The sequence below is a fragment of the Natator depressus genome, chromosome 1, assembly GCF_965152275.1.
Source record: "Natator depressus isolate rNatDep1 chromosome 1, rNatDep2.hap1, whole genome shotgun sequence".
Lineage (NCBI taxonomy): Eukaryota > Metazoa > Chordata > Testudines > Cheloniidae > Natator > Natator depressus.
Window position 1 is genome coordinate 26116533 of NC_134234.1, and position 12579 is coordinate 26129111.

Consider the following 12579-nt stretch of genomic DNA (forward strand, 5'->3'; position numbering starts at 1 on the left):
CAAGGAGATGGGTGGCCAGGTCAAAGCAACAAACTAGGAAAATGATCTTTGCAGTAGCATTCTGAATGGGGATAGGAGTGGGGCAAGGTTGTGTTTGCCAAGGCCAGAGAGAAGGATGTTGCAGTAATTGAGATGCCAGATTATGAGAGCTTGCATGAGAGTTTTACTGTGTGGGAGATAAGAAAGACCAGCAATAACTGGGAGACCCGAATGGGGGCTGAAAGTATTGCAATTCCCATGTCCTTTTCGATCTGAACCCTGCCAACTCTGCAGCCTCATGAGTAAAGTCAAGCATCTGCTTGGGCTTCAATGCACCCACCTTCCATTCTGGCTCCGATTTGGAAGTGGTTGCCTTAATGTTGGCTTTGGTCATTCCATTAGGTCTGTAAGGGAACCATTTCATGGGTTTACAGCTTACCCCAGATCCACTGGGATAGGCCTGGCTGCACACCTGTAGCTTTAATCAAAATCTGGCTTCACTACTTGTGAAATCTATATCTCACTCAACGTTCTGTGATTTGGCACATTTGAATTCTCACCCATATGCAGCATGGCGGTCATCTTTGGTCACTTTGGTTTGTAGAGAGAAATTGGGGTGAAATACAGCACTACATAGACCATTGCAAAACACTGATATAAAAACACATGCGCCAGATCAAGAGGAAGTGCAAAAGGCCAGGGACATATGTATTCAAGTTCTACCTCTGGACTTGGCATGGGAATCTGTCGAGAGAATTGTGTCCCAAAGATTTCCCCATCCTGTGGTCTGGCCAAGTCAGAGGGCTGAGATTTTTCCGCTAAATGAGTCTGGGAGGTAGGCCAGATGGCAGCAGTCTCCTTTAACCACTGTGGTTTTTCTTGCTCAGCACAACTGGGCGCTGGAGGAGTCTGAGTGAGTTCTAGATGAATGGGAGCTCTGGCTGCTCAGCAGGAGATGCAGGCTTATCTCACTGCTGTGCAGCTTGATGCTAGTGTTGTGCAACTAGCCATGCAATTAGTCAGAGGGTATACAGAGTCCATATGGGCACCTGTTCTGCTGAATCACCAGTGATGGACTCCTCCAATAGCCCTATAACAGTGGTGCCATTGAAAGTTCTTTACCGGACTCAGAATAGCCAAAAAGTTCCAAGTTGGAATGCTTATCTGAATGTGTGGAGGACCTCACCAGGAGACATTTTCACACACACATACCCCTCTACCTCTCTCTGGTGTTGTCTTTGCAGGAAGGAGGAGGGTTAGTGACCCTGCCCCATTTTTGGCACCTTTGGATGGGCTGCTCTTTCTTCCAATGTCTTTGCCACTGACAAGCTAAAAAGCTGAATGGACCATCAGGATGGTGGAAACACACATGACCTTCCCCTCCCACAGCTGCAAGGTATACAACAAGGCCAATGTCTGCCATCAATTAATTCTTCTTTTGGAGAATGACTCACAGAGACCTCATAAACTACTCTGAAAAAGTAGGCCAACATCATCTGTGATTTCAGTGGAATTGCACCTATTTAAAACAGGGTTGAAGTTGGCTCCATTAATCAAAAATGGAACTGTTCCTAGAAGCACTAAATTTGTCTCCTCAAAATGTAAACACAGTGGTAGATATACCAAGTGTCTGTAATCCCGAGGTCCTCCCTTGTTCTGCAGCCTAATCTCTTGACCTGTACCTCCAGGGTGAAAAATAAAAGATGAAACACTGTCTTGCATTGTTTTTATTATAATAAAAAAGAAAGCAGTTTGTGCCCTAAGTCTGATTTATACTGATCAATGAGCAGTATATCTGGTGTGCCAAAATTTTAGGAATAAATCTAGCAAATGTGCAAATTGTAATATCTGCGTCTGCGAGTTTAGTGCCTTTATATAGACAAATAAACTCAGTGCGCAGCTCAGCAAATTTATTTCTTGGCAGTAGCTCAGTTTTGAGATAGAAAGAATGTTGTTTGTAAAACCCTCTGTTCTTACACATCTTCACATGTCTTAATTCTCTACCACTTTTCCCCTCACTAGCCAGTAATTGCTTTTAAGTTGCAGTTTTTTTAAGCCTGTGAAGAACAAGTGGAAATTATCAAAGCCAAGAGAGCTGAGACATCAACAAAGTTAAACAAAAATCAAGGCAAAATTTTATCTTGCACTTAGATTTTACATCTGAGCTAATTATGTCAACCTAGATCCTGGCACAACTCACCATGGTAATGGAGGGGATGTTTCAATGAAAAACCTACATCTTTATATAGTAGCTGTGCTTTGAGTCATTTCACATTGAACCATGACAGGATCAATACTACAGAGCACACCAGTGTACTGTAGTATTGTGAACATCTGCTGGCTGGCATTCAGATTTCCATTTAATTGTGCTCTTATTTAAAATTCTGCTGCACCTGCAGTTGAGCAAATGAAATTTGCTAGGCATTTTGTATGGTTATGAACAAAGAACACTTTAGATACATGTCAGATAAGTGGTGGAGACCATAAATCAACAGATGAAGATACCACATGAAAGAACCTGATTCCTCAGGTAAAAGCAGCCCTGAAGATGTTCAACGATGAATTTCTCAGCAATGCAATATCCCCACTGAGGCTGGGCAATGGACCACATCTGCAATGATGGAGGGAAAAAAGAATTTTCTTCAACTTATAATTCTGTTGATTTTTCTAGGGATGAGATTTGCCATAGGTGAAGCCTAAAAACAGGGAGAAACGTCAAAATCAGGTGTTGCAATGGATTGTCTCATACATCTTTGACAAACGTACACAACAGATCTGTTTATATGACAAGAGTGGGGTCAGTTTCCATTCTAGTGGCTCTTTTGATATTGGCGAACTAATGGTATCTCTGGAATGTTGTCTTTCGAACTGCAGCAACTCAAACTTCTGTGATACAATCTCCCAGCGCCCCAACAGGCTTTTTATATATGTACAGCCGCCTGGAAAGAAAGCCAACAGGGCTTGGAACCTCCGGGGACTCCTCAGCAAATATTTTTAAAATAAATAATTTCCCTTCAGTTCCCACACTTTCCAATCTATTCACTATTTAACTTTTTATTGATAAGAATAAAAGGCTGTTTTGCTGATGCAGTAGCAAAGCAAAGTAAAACTACAGCACAGAAACAGAAATATTCTCTTTTCTTCAGGCTGCTAAATCTACTCTTTGTTTTAAAATAGGTATGACCATTGTTTTTTAAGAGTCAGATTTTCAAAAGTAGGCAGCTAAGTTGTGCCTGCAAAATATGAATACCTGTGAGGGCACATGTGCACATACACTGACACATACCCCTACTTGCTTGCAGACCGTGAGCGTTTGAGTGCACAAATGCATGTTTTGTGTGTTTGCCACTGTGCATATTCCAAGTGCATAAATTAGGCACATATTTTTGCAAATTAGGTCCTTACAACTCAAAGCTCATAATGTGCGTTTGGGGAGGAGGGGACTCAGACAGAATCCTTTGGAGAGCAATGGAGCAGCACATGCCATGGCAGAAGAGTAATACTTTACAACAGTGCAATGTGCACTGCCCCACAGACTATACATGGTTCACTAGCTGGTGCACAAGGGGACCATAGACAGACATTCAACTCCTCTAGTTCTTGAACAACAGTGACCCAAGGATTGAAATGGTGTCTCCTGTTTGCTCAGGAGGGCTTGCCCTGTGAACTGAGGCAGGACCAATCCTATACCACTTGTAGGGTTTGACTATTCAAGACCTACATTTTTACAAAGTTTGAACAGCATCCAAATAAGTGAAAACTACAGATGGGCCTTGTGACAAGGTGACACCCCATCACAGGCTAGAAACGGTTAAAAGCCAGTTCATTACATCAATTATACCTGTACTGTAATTAATTAGCTGCTTCTCAACCAGAGGGGTGGTACTAAAAGGGATCAGGTTAGAACTTATTGGACACCTGGGCTCCATAAAAGTCTGAGAGAGTTCAGTCAGGGGAGAGAGAGAGGAACAGCAGAGGCAGTCAGAGGTGGTGGATGCTCACTAGCACGGGGAGTGCTAAGTTTGGGGCAGGGAGGTGCCGAGGAGCCCGGGGTGCAGATAGAGCTCAGTGCCAGGGCTCTGGCAGCGGGGCAGGGACTCATCTTGGCCTGGGTGACACAAGGCAGGCTGAGAAAGTGGTGTGGTCTGGGCAGCTGTGTGGCATGGTGTTCCTGCTCCCCACCCTGGCGGCTGCTTTCAGGCAATTGGCTGCAGCTCCTGTCCTGCAAGGGAAACAGACTCCCCCGTCCCCAAAATGCCACCACTGCACCCAGCTACCCCTTCCCTGCCCAGCCTGGCTCCTGCTTCCACCTCAAGGCACCCCCTCTCCCTGGCACTGAGGGGACTGGGCTGGAGGAGGAGCTGGGTCCAGGCTGCCATCTCTCACACCCTTCCTGGGTACAGCAGAAATATTGTGGGGCAGGAAACATGAATCAGCCTCCACAGTATTTCCATTGCAAGGGCGCTAACCCCAGTGTCACCCTAGTTCCACGGCCTCTGGAGGGACTCCTGGGAAGGAGCCTGAGTGAGAGTCTCTAGGAGCATAGACACCACAGGAAGACTCAGCCTGAGGGGCCATTGCTCAATACCAGAGCTGGAGAGGAGACTCCAGAGTAGCCCAGAGAGGGAAATGAAGATGAAGCCCAGAGGAACGGCTGATTTGTTGAGACACTTTGGCTCTAGTTTGAACTTGGACACTTAGTGTGAATTCTGTTACCCTGAAAGGGATCTAAACTAGAAGCTTCTCTGCCAGCAGGCTACACCGTGCACAAAGGCACATGGCCTACAGAGGGCACCCACGAGCTCCGACAATAGGGGGCGCTAAGGCAGTGAGTACCACCACTAACAGCCCTGCGAGAACTCGGATTTAGATCTGGATTTCCGTGCACACACACCAGGCACATACACACACAAAGTTCAGTGGGTTTTCATTACAAAGATACCATACTTTGCCCCTACCGCTCTGGGGAAAAGGGATTGGGCTCAATCTGATTTCCAACTGAAAATACCCTCGGTCTCTCCAGTAATAAGGTTCAACCATCCCAGAGCTAAAAAACCCCTTTTCTTCCCAATCTGCCTCTTTGGTAGCTGTTACAAATAGAAAGCAACAGTTTCCTGTGCACGCTGATATACTAGCATCTTTCTAGCCAGGCAGGCATGAGCTGGCCGTTATTTCTAACTGCAGCTTGCAACGGCCCAGCACTGCATAATGCTCTTTTTTCCTTCCCAAAAAAGGGAAATATCTAAGTGCCAGGGACTCCTTGCACTCCTCAGCAGTTTAAGGTTACTTCTTTACTCTCTGCACTCACATATTTGCAAAGGCGACTGGCAGCTCTGGAAACAACAATAACCCCCTGCTTTGCCTTTATATTACAGACTTGGTGATTTTAGCCATGACTTTAAAGGACAGCCACTCTAGCAGGGAGAGTGTGGTCATTCTTTATTATTTATTTATATGATATGCTGTATTATTGCAGTTGAAATAGCCAGCTGTTCGATCCATGGATAAAGCAGCCCATGGAATGCACGGTATTCAGATCTTCTTGGGAGAGAGGCTGATCTTCTAGCTAAAGCTCAGGACTGGGAATCAGATTACCTAGTTCTCATCCTGACTCTGTCACAGGTTTCCTGGGTGCCCTCAGACACTGAGGGTATGTCTACACTGCAACAAAACGCCTACAGCTGGCCTGTGTCAACTGACTCTGGCTCACAGGACTTGGGCTGTGGGGCTATAAAATTTCAGTGTAGACATCCACATTCATGGGGTCCCAGAGCCTGGGCTTCAGCCCAAGCGTCTACACTTTAAAGCCCTGCAAGCCTGAACCACCTGGGGTGTTTTGTTGCAGAGTATGCCTATGCTGCAGCATAAGCCTGGGGTTAGTGGGACTCAAGCCAGTGGAGCCTGGGTGAGAGAACCCAGGGCTTCAGCATCTACACTGATCATAAACCCTAGGTAAAGAATTTTCTAACTTAGGATGGAAACCGTGGCTCTGGCATCCACACTGCAGCACACACACCGGAGTCAAACCGGCCAGATCCTAGACTTCCTAGCATCCTCCCGAAATGTAGCCACTCTGCAGTCCAGTGTGGGAAAACTTGATTGTCCACCCTGCGTGTTATAGGAAGTTTGAACAGCCTCTGAATACATCCTGCTGAGCAATCATTTTGGTCTGTGCACTCCCAGCAATTTGAGCCAACAACATGGAGGAGGTGCCATTTGAAGAATTTCTCTTGCTTGTGCTTTCACTCCTGTGTCAGGAAACAAGCAGAGCTTCTTTGGGATGCTGGTGGACATTTTGGCAGCATTTTCTGACTGTAGTGGGGTGGCTACCCCACTCCTGGAGAACAGGGGTTAAAAGCAGCCAAGATAGGCTGATTGGGGAAGCAGCCACAGCAGGGGCCATGCCAATCAGGGCCCAGCTGGCCCTCATAAAAGGGCTGTGGGGCCAGGTGATAGAGAAGTCTCTCTCCAGCCCTGGAGGGGAGAAGGGCTAGCTGCCTGAGAGGAAGGTTCCTGAACTGGAGCAGTGCTGGGGCATAGGTCTGGGAGCTCCAGCCTCGTAAAACCCTAGGCTGCAGGCCTTGTTGAAGGCCTGCAGAGGTACTGGGGCTGCAGAGATACAGCCTGGGAATAGGCAGAGGCCGCAGGTCCTAACCTCTTGCCAGTGATGAGTAGCCATTATTGACTGCAGTCTGCCCCAGTGAGCAGGGGCTAGATGATGACTGGCAGTAGTCACTGAGGCAAGGTGAGTGTAGAGGGCTGGGGGCTCCCTGGGGAGGGGAGACCCAGAGTTTGGGGGTATTTCTAGGGCAGAACCTCAAGGTAAAGGTGCACTGAGGTCTGGGAGGGACATGGGGCCTGAGGGAGGTGAGCCACCAGCCAGCAGAGGGTGCGCTGAAGCTGGAAAAGAGTTAATTCCCAGATGACCACCAGGAGGCGCCACACTGGTAAGTCTCGATCCTGCTACACTGACCCACCAAAGGCACCTGATGGAGCAGGAGGAAGAGGATACAGACATGGCAGTCATGAATTGTCTCAGTGTAGCTGCTGATGTCCCCTATGTAGACCAGTGCTTCTGGAGCAGGGTCACAAGCACAGACTGGCGGGACCACATTGTCTAGTAGACCTGGGATGACCAGTAGTGGCTCCAGAACTTTTACATTAAGAAAGTTACATTTCTGGAGTTTCATCAGTAGCTTGTCCCAACCCTCCAGCATAGAGACACCTGCACGAGGGCTGCCATGTTGGTCCAGAAGTGGGTTGCTGTAACCATGCGGAAGCTGGCTACCCCAGACTGCTACAGATCCATTGCCAAGCAGTTTGGTGTTGGAAAGTAAACTGTGGTAAAGGGGTGGTGGAGGATTCTGATGCAATCAGGCATGTGGTTTGGCCCATGCTGGTGGACATCAAAGAGATTCCTGAAGTAATTGCTGGTTTTAAGAGAATGGAGTATCAATAAAATCTTTTTAAAAATTCATGAACAAGTACAAACCGTGAAACCATGTACTAAACAGAACCCCCCAATTGTTGCATGTCCCCACCCTGCCCCCCATTCTCCTTTCCCTTGCTTCCACATTTGCCATCCACTTGATACAGGGAAGGGGTAGAGGTGTCTGATGGAAAGGGGGTAATAGGGAGGACTGCATAGGGCACAGGTGTCCGGCGCAGCTGCGTATAGGGCCTGATTGCATGGGCCACCCAGCCATGAAGCTGTCCAAGCTGTTTCTGGACTACAGAACAAGGAACCAGAGAGGGGACTCGGGCAGGTTATGGTGCAGATGCACCCAGAGCCGGTCCTCTTGTGGCCATTAGAGATAGCAGCCGCTCAAACCGTTCTTTCTGCTGAGCTCTATCATCCTGGTCCCTTGCTGAAACCCTTTTCCTCAAGCTGTGAAGCCAGCCTCAGCCTTTCCTCTTGCCGTTAAGTCCCTCGGTCTTTAATAATGGACCTGATTGTTGGCCCTCCCTAGGACATCAACCATCAGTTCTTCACAGAAACACTTCCTCTTGGAACGGTCCATGAAGGTACATTGACCCAGGCTTCTGCTGCAATATGGGCATGCCATGGAGGTACTGCAGCCTGCAGAGGTTGAGGGGCTTGGAATAGGACAAGACACAGAGGGTTATTGTCTCAGCTAGCTCAGTGCAGGAGCACAGGAAAAAATCCTTGTGGAATTTCAAGGATATAAAATGTTACTTTTCCAAACTGAACTGCAATATATCGTGAGAGGGATGCTTTAGACCACAGAAGCTCCCTGGACACAGCAGGGTTAATCTCAATGAAAGAAGTGCAGAAACATTGGTAAATTAAAAAAACACAGCTGCTTTTTTTTCTAAAAATTGCAGAACAACTTGGGTTTGGGGTGGAGGGGGAACAGTCGATAGCCATGATACAAAAGACACCATCTTTCAGATATGATGTAAAACTATGATCCTGATGATTTGCCATTAAATATACCGGGGTTCTTTTCAGGTACTTTTTAATAAAAGTAGGGGTTTCATCTTGATCTTCTAATCACAATCCTATTTAGCCAATTGTATTCTGTCTACCTAAAATGACCCCTACAGTGTCACAGGAACTGAGTACTGTATTCTCCTTCTCTTACTTCCTAAAATGTTGTTGTCAAACAGCTGACATGTTTCACCCCAGACATGGCTGCAACTCAGTGGTGGGTGGAGAGATCCATGTTTCTAATATGGATATGATTTGAGATGATGGGTGCTGGATGAACAAAAGCTAATATTTTATTACTTTGGTCCTTAGGGCTCTCTCGTTCAGGCCTATATCATTCATCGTTCTCAGTGGTAGCAGATGACAGAACAAGGAGTAATGGTCTCAAGTTGCAGTGGGGGAGGTTTAGGTTGGATATTAGGAAAAACTTTTTCACTAGGAGAGTGGTGAAGCACTGGAATGTGTTACCTAAGGAGGTGGTGGAATCTCCTTCCTTTGAGGTTTTTAAGGTCAGGCTTGACAAAGCCCTGGCTGGGATGATTTAGTTGGGGATTGGTCCTGCTTTGAGCAGGGGGTTGGACTGGATGACCTCCTGAGGTCCCTTCCAACTCTGATATTCTATGATTCTATGATTCATGAAATGCAAATGCATACATTATCTCTGTGCTATAGAAATGGGACTTTTGTGTCATTTGGGGCATAATTTCTCCTCCTGCTACTCCCTGAATTCCACTTAGTTGCACCTTGACTTTCATCCCCCTCAGGAATGTGAAGTCCATAGTCATAACTACATGCAGACAACCTTATTTTCTCTAGATAAGATTATTCCTACCAACAAAAAATGTAAAACGTTTAAGAAATGCAGGTGTGTATATACTGTAAATTCTGCACTCTGCAAAGGGTAGGAAAATAGATTGTGAAGTCAAATTAATCAATAGTGTATATTAGCACTTCTTCTGTGCTTGGACCTGATTAGGATTGGGATGAGATTACAATGGTGAGTGCAAACCTATGTTCCACATTTTGTCTACTTTCATTTCACTTTATGCTACTCACAGGGGATGCCACAAGAAAGCAATAGACACATCATCCAAGAAATTTGGTTTAGGCCAGTCTTCACAGAGTGACTGCAGGGCAGAGATGCAGATGGTCAAACATGTTGGAGGAATATAAAATTAGAAGACTGGAGGGTGGACTTCCACACCTTGCTACCAGACATGCCAAACCCGTGAAAAAAACGCAGAAATTGGGCTTGGTTTTGGCTTAATTGGCTTATGAGTTGCTTGTTGGCTAGTTTTTGGCTTGTAGCTTGTTGCTTGTTGCTTTTTTTTTTTTTTTTATCAGCTCCTGGCAAGCAGGGGCAAGAGGCAAGCAGAGGCAAGGTGAGGACAGTCAAGGGTGCACAGTGAGCCCACCACAGTCCCAGACTGCACACCGGGGGGATCTAGTCACACAAAGTAGTGGTTCTCAAACCTTTTCTTTCGTGGACCACTTGAAAATTGCTGGGGGTCTCGGCGGACCACTTAATGATCTTTCCAAATGTTGTTTGTACCTTTTAGCTAAATATTGTAAAGTGCTTTGGATAAAAACGCTATACATAAAAAAACTTAATAGTTAGCTTTTTTTGTTCTACAAATAAAAGCACACAATTCATATTTTAATATCAGTACCTTTCTAATGCAATGAATGTGCCGTCTCTCCCCCGCTGCGGCAGCCCCTGAGCTGGGGCTGGGAAGGAGGGAGGGTCTCTCTCCCACCAGAGTAGCCACAGAGCTGAGGCTGGGAAGGAGGGCCATCTCTCCCCGGCAGCCTCAGCCCTGGAGCTGGGGGAGTCACCTCTTTCTCTGGCCGCCACAGCCCTGCACATCCCAAATTCCCCCCACTCCCTCTTCTCACCCCACTGCCCCCTCCCACCTACCCCCTATTCCCCCCAAGGCCACCACCTCACCTTACATGCGCATCTTCTCCAGGGTTCAGGCACCTAATTAGTGGAGCCACACCTGCGCGGTTCCACTAATTAGGTGGGTGGCCCTTCATTGTCTCGTGTGTGGCCACCCAGGCATGCACCTTAGAGGGAACTATCTTCGGACCATCTGAATGGAGTTCGCGGACCAATGGTGGCCCATAGACCACATTTTGAGAACGTCTGACATAGCATGTTGGGGGTCTTAGGGATTGGGTTGGTTTGGCCTTGTTTTGAAATGGGAGTAGCTTGATTTTTGGCTTATTGTGAAAGTTCGGGGTGCTTATTTACCACATGAAAGTTGGCAACTCTGCTTGCTACCCTCAACGATTCATCAGTTAGGGGCTGAACAAGCTAGACATTGACTTGTAACACATACGAAAGAAAAAGACCGTGGTGAAAATTGATTAGGGGAATTTTCTAACCCCTGCAAACAAGAGCAGAAACATTACAAGAAATACCAGTAGCAAATGAACCTATAACCCCCCTAAACAACATGAGATAACATGTTTTCCACTCAAGTTAAAAGCAGGAACTCTTTTCAGACAGTAGTTCAAGGCTATAGACAGACAAAAGAGCTGCAGTGGCTGTTGTATGCTTTCAACTCCAAGTATGCACTTGAAAAAGTTCTACTTGTGAGGTTAATGTCTAATGAATTTTGTAGTAGAACATTCTGGCTCTCACTGTATTGAAACTGCCTGTACAGTACAATAAACAGAGAAAGCCACAAATAGAACTTTTGTTTTTGAACTGGAAAAAGTTTAATAGGAAAGTACTAAAGCCAGTGAGTTTGAGTCCCAAACCCTTTTTTAATTTATTTTGTATCACATTTAATTGACCTGGAGGATAATGCTGAAAGTCAATTTTCTAGGCACGTAGAAAGGAACATGAGGAAGACCAAAAAATGGCAGGAAAAATGCAGATGTAGACATAGGGGCTTAACGTACATAATTTAAGCAGTTGGGGTGGTAGATGCCACGTGCAGCTCAGTGCACAATCATAAAATGCCAAGTCTTGATGCAAAGATTGCTCAGAGGAAGATGTTATAAGTGGAGATATTCTACAATATGTTAAATACTTAAGAGCTATAGCAGTTATAGGAGACATTGGGAATTATAGGACAGAGGAAGGCTAGGAACTGCATCACAGAATTATAAAAATAAGAGCTGGAAAAACCCTACTAGGTCAGCTAGGCTACCTAAACCAGTTATCTAGCTGATGAATTCCCCACTTTCCCAGGGGTAGGGGAGGCAGGCTTTGGCCATGGGGCTTTGGGCTCCATCCACGCGGTGGCAGGCTCTGGTTCCAGAACTCCGGCCTCAGGCTCACCACCCCTGCCATTGTCCCTGGGCCCTGCTGCCTCCCTGCCCACCTCCCCATTCAGGACTTAATTTATCCCAGGGCTTGCCGGGGCTGAGTAAGTGAAAAGTGGTATTAACAAACACACAAATATCACTTTTCACAGCAGAAGACTTACCAGCTAGCAAGTCTTAGAAGAATAAAAAGCGCAACCAAAAAAGCAAAAGAAACAACAACAAAAAGACAAAAACATGCAAAGCACCTTATTTGTGTTTCTATTCTGTTTAGGTCCAGTAAAGAATAGAGACAACTATAATTTTTTTTTATTACTGAGTCTGAAAAAAAACCTACATAAATACATTACAATGATTTGGACATGGATATGTGCATATTTATTTGTTTTTCCTAAAGTTAATTAATTATTTTAGGGAAAATTGTCTGCACGGCCACCAGCAAGAGTTGGTGGCCGCACTCTGTGGCCACCAAAAAATTTGTTGTGAGAATCTCTGGCTTAAGCCCTACTGACCTGAAGCAGTCACACCTCAGGCCCCTGATTGGCTGGAGAGAAAGCAGTGTCATTGGGTACCTGGATTGTATGAAGACTCTAACAGGATGAGGAAACTGACTGAGCAATAGACCATTGCCTGCTGGTTCCTACCTTGCCTGACTCTGCCTTGCCTCCTCATCTCTCTAACTGGGCCCCTTACGTGGGATCTTCTGGTTACTGACCCCTGTCAGAACTCTGACCATTGCCAGTGACGGCCTCTGACCTGTGATTGACCTCACAGCTACCCAACACCGCACACACTTGACCACTGCTCTGGACTTCCCCCATGTCTGTCTTGGCCATTGGGCGTCACAATAGGTCTGCTCCTGCTTTAAACCC

The 12579-nt window shown here is 46.2% G+C and overlaps 1 long non-coding RNA gene across 1 annotated transcript in view; it reads right to left on the reverse strand.

Annotated features, from left to right (window-relative positions):
• Window positions 1-12579, reverse strand: part of LOC141989656 (uncharacterized) — a 174342-nt gene that overhangs the window by 96257 nt on the left and 65506 nt on the right. The window contains exon 2 of the long non-coding RNA XR_012640023.1: window positions 2485-2675. This is a non-coding gene — a long non-coding RNA (uncharacterized LOC141989656). The remainder of the gene's footprint in view (window positions 1-2484; window positions 2676-12579) is intronic.